The following is a 7,016-nucleotide window of genomic DNA, read 5'->3' as shown; positions in this document are numbered from 1 at the left end:
ACTACTGGATTCAAAATACCTTATGGATGAGGTGAAGGTGGTTGGCTGGTTGCCTCTTGAGTTGGGAAAGCGGCATCGACTTCCCATGTTATGGCAGAACAAGTAGTTTTGGATCTAGTCATTATCGAGAAGTGTAGAAATCAGATATCTAAAAATTCTGGAAATCAAAGTTGATATGTTACTTGATTGAATCGAACACGACGAACCTTCGTGTTCAATTTCAAGAGCTCTTGATCTGATGACCTAAAAATATTTCGAACTAACGAATTAAGGAACGAGCGCAAGATCATGGAAAATGCGGGAATCAAAATTCGATTCACACATACGACATCATTGTTCCGTTGTGGAACCAGGAATGAGGAGTGAAGATCGGAGATCACGGCGGATTTGAGGTTCTGATGCGGTGGAGAGGGTGAGGACATGCAAGGTTAATACTCAAACGCTCAAGTCAGTATGTAAGGTAGAAGAGTGTATTGAAATTGAATTTGAAAATTGTGTATTTGAAATTGACGCTAATATATCATCGAGAGGTTATAACAAACTGTTATCAGTTAGGTGTGAAATGCGAGAATCTGTTGGATGCATCTGAGACTGAGATCACCTGTAGTTGTTACCAAGATAGCTCTCGTAGATTAAGAAGGTTCTAGATGAACTGTATCTCCTCCTGGATGGTCGGCCAAAGACCTTTATGAGAGCTCTAAACATATTTCAATCTTTAAATGGTACGAAAGTATAATTTCCAATTTTCATAAGATTTTATAGAAGTGCATGAAGTGTAATGAACATTTTCCTTTAAAATATTGATATTATGCATGCAGTCTTTTAAATTAGAGAATGAAGGCTCGGTTTCTAAAAAAACAAAAATATTGATATTATGCATGCAGTCTTTTAAATCAGAGAATGAAGGTTCGATTTCTAAAAAAACAAAAAGATAAGGTTTCTAAAAAAACAAAAAGATAATATTATCTTGTTAGATAAAATAAAATACTACATATTCAATTTGAGGAAGGAATTAATTTGTAATATGATAAAAATTAAAAGAGAGGTATTTTGAAATACCTCATTGTTTAATAATACTCTCTCTGTCTCTCTCTTGCTGGAATCGAACTGAGAAAGATAAGGGTTGGAAACACATAGCATTATGGTAACCAACAAACCTACTCAGGAAACCGGCACTCGACCTCCCACACATATTGTATTTAAATGTTTCCTGTTTCATGTCGCTTATATCGTGTGTGGAGGCAAGACAAAATTAAAAGTGAGTTAACATTAAATTAATAATAATATGAAAAACTAACAAATTGATAGCAAATGTTATGCAGGTTCATCAACTAATTTAGATGATGATTCTGTTAATCAAACATGTCAACATATTATATCTTTGATTATTCTCATTATATATTTACTAGTATCCAGTAATATATCATTGTTCAAATTATAATAATTTCATGTAATATTGTTTGACATGGTCGTAAATGTTTTTCAAGATACAAATATCAATTTAAATATCGTTTACAAAAGAAGTATTTTAAAATTTAAAATAAGCATTATTGATTTATTAGAATTTTTTTTAATTTCATCATTTTCTCAATATAATTTGTGATTTTTTTTATTAGATGAAGGGAGCACAATGTAATTTATGATTTTTCTATATAATTCAATTAATTTATCAAAAAATTTAAAAAGGTATTTTTATGAAAACATTTTTACAAACTAATGTAACAAAATGACTTGGCAGTGTGATTTAATTAGGCAATTAAGGTTGTTTGTTCTACAAGATTTTATGTGTGTTTATTGTTTCATATTTAACAAACAAAATCTAGTGCTTATATTGTTGCGGTTTTTCTTTGAATAAATGTATTTGTTCTTTCACTCCAATTTAATGTATGTTTGTTATAATCCATAGAAAATGCATAAATTGGATAGATACATGCTATAAAAGTGCATAAATATTCAAAGACAGAAAGAAAAAGAATGAAAACACTTGAAACCAGTTCTGGCCTTTTTTTGTGTGTTGACATCATTGAACTTGAATCATAATACTTTATGCATTGTTGGAACAAGAAGAAATGAAAACTACTACATCACCATTTTCACATCCATGACAGTTGATCCATGCATCTACTCATGGCTGTCAAAGATTTGCATTATAATGCAGATAAACGCTTTAACTTTGGTGGAATCCCTTGAATTTCTTGAAGATACTCGCAACCATTCAAATTAAGAGAACTCACAAAGCAGCATTCTTCGAGACATTTCGGAAGAGTTGTGAAATTATTCCCTGATAGATCTAAATATTCCACATTAGCAAACCATGTTAGAATTAATGAAAGAAACTCATTTCACGAAGAAGTTTATTTGCTTTATCATTTTCTTCATTTTCAAATAGGGAAATAATAATGATTTCATAAGTTTGAGCATTTGGGATACAACCATTGTCTTTCATTTTTGACAGCATGGTCAACGCTTCCTCAAACAAGCCATTGTTACAAAATCCATGGATCATGGCTGTATATGTATAGACATTAAGATTGTAGCCTTTGACCAAAAGTTCTTCAAAAACCTTTCGTGCATCCTTTAGTCCTCCATCTTTACACAATCCATCGACAAGAATAGTGTATGTGTACATATTAGGTTGAATACCTTTGCCTTTAAATTCTTTAAATAATGCAATAGCATTGTCAACATCATGATTTTTGCATAAAGCATCTAATATACAACTATAAGTAATTATATCTGGTGGTTGACCTCTATCATGCATCTCATCAACAAGCTCCCAAGCATATGAAAATTTTCCCGATTTGCACAAACCATCAATAAGAGAATTGTAAGTTATCGTATCAGGAATGATTTTTCTGCAACGCATTTCTTTGAAGAGACTTATAGCTCCGTCTACCCTTTTAATCTTACAGAATCCTTTAATCATGATATTGTAGCTCCAAACATCAGCAGTGACTCCTCTTTTGAACATAATGTTGAATATATTATTGGCCTTGTTCACTTCATTTACAAGACAATATCCATTCATTAAAGAACTATAGGTAACAACATTAAGTTTAATGTGTTTTTTAATCATCATAACTAACACATTTTTCACTTCTTTCACCTTTCCTTCCTTACAAAAAGAATCAACCAATGTATTAAAAGTATACACATCCGGGTTGATGTTTTCCAATATCATTTTATTAAACAAATCAATTGCTTCTTTCAATTTACAAACAATGCAAAAGCCACTAATTAAAGCATTGTAAGTGAAAACATCCGGAGAAATTTTCTTAGCAACCATTTCAGAATACAAATCATATGCATCATTAATAAGTTTATCTTTGCACATGCTATCAATAATGGTAGTGTACATTACCACATGAGGCTGAACCAATTTCCATCAACTTGTCTAAGCAACTGTAGAGCAGCTCTTGTTTCTCCTGCCTTGTATAAACCATTAATCAAGGTTCCATAACTAACTTGGTTCAACAGATATCCAAATGCTACCATAATTTAGTTCGGTGCACATGTTGTCGTAGTTGGGTTATTGTGGTTTGGTGGTTTGTAGATGGTATGATTGCCCGAATTGGGACATTGAATCGTTTTGGAAACGAATCAATTGTTCATGTGGTGTAACAAAGTCAAACAATTGTTGGGTGATGTGGCAGTGGGATGGTTGTGCGTTCACTGGTGGGATGAGGTGGAATCGTACGAATTATCGGGGTTATAGACAGATGTGGTGGGTGTGTATGGCTTTTGGTGGTATGAGTTTGGTTCCTGATTTTATGTTTGGGTGTGTGGTATGAATTGGTTGCGAGGTTGGGTGTTTGGTGGTGGAGTGTATATGGTATGGTGACAATGTGAGGTTGGTCGTTGGGTTTGGGTGGATTGACATTGTTCTTGGGTTTGGTAATGGTGTGGGGTTGGTTATTGGACGGGGATTTGTTGTTAGGCGTATGATGATGAAGCTCGTTGGCATGGATCAATCAAATACCTTGGCTAACACACAAATTATGGCGTTGTAATCGACCTAAACCAAGCCATATAATGTTGAGTTGGTCTAGCATCATGTATGACCGGTTCGTTTAAGATGTGCTGACGTCGATTCCTTCAATGACGACACATCTCTTTAACGAAGTCTCTATAATCGGAGTAATCCCATTGTCCATCAACTCTTTGTTGATGTCAATCTCCCAAACACGTCGGAGGTACTGGAATTTGTTGTTGCATGTCGAACAAGGGTTTCACACGGTCACCCTGGTGCATCTCCACAGTAGTGAACCAGATGATTTGTGTTTTTGTTGTCCAAACAACAACATCATCGTGGTTAACCTGATAGTCAAGACCCAGGTACGACCTCCAGATAAATTGTATAAGAAATTTACATGATTAAAGGATATGTAATTTGATAATTTTTTAAATCAAAAGATGAGTTGTTTAGTAGTAATACATCGTCTGGTCCAATATGGTCTAAAAGATTGTGATAGACTACTACAACGTGTTTTGAACACCTGTTGTAGTTCATCCCCAGAACTGACCACCTAGATCGAAAAGATTGAGAATATATTAGTTACAGTCAATTGTAGTATAAAGTCTAACAAATTCGAAGATTTAAGATAAACTTACTTTGTTGCGTGGGGAAATGTAAATGGCTTCTCGTTGATCGGGACGAGTGACAGCATTCTCGACTAACCCATGCTTGTAGCAAATAGGCGCAAGAATAAAACGTATAGGTACTTTTTTTTTGAACTTTTACACAACGAATTATATAGATGAGATAAAACAGTTGAACCCCAACTATATGTGTCTACTTTATTTATGTTTCGTAACAACGACAAATACATAATATTTACCATATTACCAGTACTTTAAGGAAATAAAAAATTACCAAATAGAATCATAGTATAACAACGAGCTTTAATTATCTCTTCATACTCAGTTGATTCTTCGTTTAATGTTATACTTGAATAATATTGTTTAAGATATTTTAAATTAATACCTTGACCCCTAGATTGACCTGAAGTTTGTCCCGTAGTTGTGTTTTCACATAAAGGGGCATCCAACAATTCCTCGCATATAGAGTTATCTTGGTTAACTCTACCATTTACGACCTTATCATTGATAGGTAGACCCAATAACATGTGGATGTCCTCAAGTGTGACGGTACATTCACTGAATGGAAGGTAAAATGTGTGGGTCTCGGGTCTACATCTTTCTACCAAAGCAAGAATGAATTTGTAATCAACTGAGTATGAGACTATGTTGAGTAGATTACCAAAATTGCATGCTCGTAAATACGGTTCTATCAAAAGGTCGTGTGGTACATATCCATGTACATAACATCGAAATCTTTTTGGGTCCTAATAAAAGATAATTAAGAAATAAGTAAGAATAAATAATAAACAATATTGTTATGGAAGTTAAATAATAACTTACTGATGCGTGCTTTTCGCAAGTATACGAACGCGTCAGAGTAATATAAAAGATTATCGAATCCACAGAGACCAAGTGTCAATCTATCGTTATCTGTTGTTATGGTGTTTATCAAAGGCAATCAAAATAGGTGTTTTTGGAGTGTGCAATGAAAAGTAAAGTATTGAAATAAATTTAATTAATAAAGACATGGTCGAATGTAATTCACGTAATCGATTGATAATCCAAGTACTTGCTAGTAGAGCTACTTATGGGCAGTGTTTCCTACTTTGAAGAGAACTAATTTAACAGGAACTGTCGCTTTCGCGTATTCAGAACTGAGTTGTACTCCCTAATCAAACCCTCTTATTGTCACTTATAAAAAGGCGCGCATTGTGTTAGAGTAGTAAACCTATTTTTAAGAAATATAGTATCTTGACTAAGTTGAAAAGTATTATAACCTGGATTTCTTAACCAAAAGAGGTTCTCACGAACCAGACTCTAAACTTATAAACGCGTCCGAAAATAGTTTTAAAATCTCTTTTCTTCTTAATGTTAAAATCTCCTAATGAACTAAACAAAGCGCTTTCACTGTTTTTGAAATAGTTAAAAACAATTAAGTTTAAATATACGTTGGACGGCTTTCGATCTTACCCAACGGAATTGAAGTGCGGGAAAACTTAAGTTGAAAGTTAAAATAGCCCTTAAATGTTTCTACAAACAATTGTACGGATTACTGGTTCAATTACGATCCTTACATTCTAACCTTATAAATTTAGCTAGACATGGTAAAGTAAAAGTGCATTAAAATAAATAAAAGTAGTGCGAGTGCGGAAAGTAAATAATTTAAAGCAAGTGCGAGAAATAAATAAAGTAAAGCGAGTGCGAGAAATAAATAAAGTAAAGCGAGTGCGAAGAAATAAATAAAGTAAAGCGAGTGCGAGGAAATAAATAAAGTAAAGCGAGTGCGAGGAAATAAATAAAGTAAAGCGGGTGCGAGGAAATAAATAAAGTAAAGCGAGTGCGAGGAAATAAATAAAGTAAAGCGGGTGCGAGGAAATAAATAAAGTAAAGACAAGTAATAAAAACCTGCTCCAATCGGAGGGTTGAATAAATTGCAAAGCGGAAATGAAAATGGCGGCAGAATTAACTTCCTTCCAAAGTGCTCCAAACTCGATTACAGACTCTATCACAGACTTGATTACACAATTGTGGTAACACTCCAATGCGAAGCGATTACCACTTTATAAAACTGAATATATGCCTAAGTGAAACAAAGTTGCTTCTGAGTTTGCCTCTGCTCTAAGTTTGGATGATTGTAAAAGTGAATTCGAGTTTCTATTTATAAGCAAGTAAAAAGATGGAAATGACTTGGATGCCCTTCAACTTGAAAATGGGAGGGAAACTATTTTCCTCTTGTGGCGCCCGCCACAAGGCCAAAATGAGGCGCCTTAGTGGAGGTAGTGGGGAACGTGGGAGTTGAGGGAAGTTGAGCTTGGACACGTAATGGCAGGGTCTGTGGCGCCCGCCATGGGGTAGGCCATAAGTACAAAATGCTGATTTTTAGGGTTTTTGGCTCTTTTTCGCTCCTTTTCTCGATCGGGACTCCGATTAAAGTA

At 34.3% G+C, this 7,016-nt stretch overlaps 1 pseudogene; it reads right to left on the bottom strand.

The window, feature by feature from the left end:
* Window positions 1–2,132: 2,132 nt before the first annotated feature.
* LOC127132109 (pentatricopeptide repeat-containing protein At1g62930, chloroplastic-like) lies at window positions 2,133–3,495 on the bottom strand (annotated as a pseudogene).
* Window positions 3,496–7,016: the final 3,521 nt, after the last annotated feature.

The sequence above is a fragment of the Lathyrus oleraceus genome, chromosome 1, assembly GCF_024323335.1.
Source record: "Lathyrus oleraceus cultivar Zhongwan6 chromosome 1, CAAS_Psat_ZW6_1.0, whole genome shotgun sequence".
NCBI lineage: Eukaryota > Viridiplantae > Streptophyta > Magnoliopsida > Fabales > Fabaceae > Lathyrus > Lathyrus oleraceus.
The sequence above is the reverse complement of the archived record's forward strand: the minus strand, read 5'-3'. Positions and strand labels throughout refer to the sequence as shown.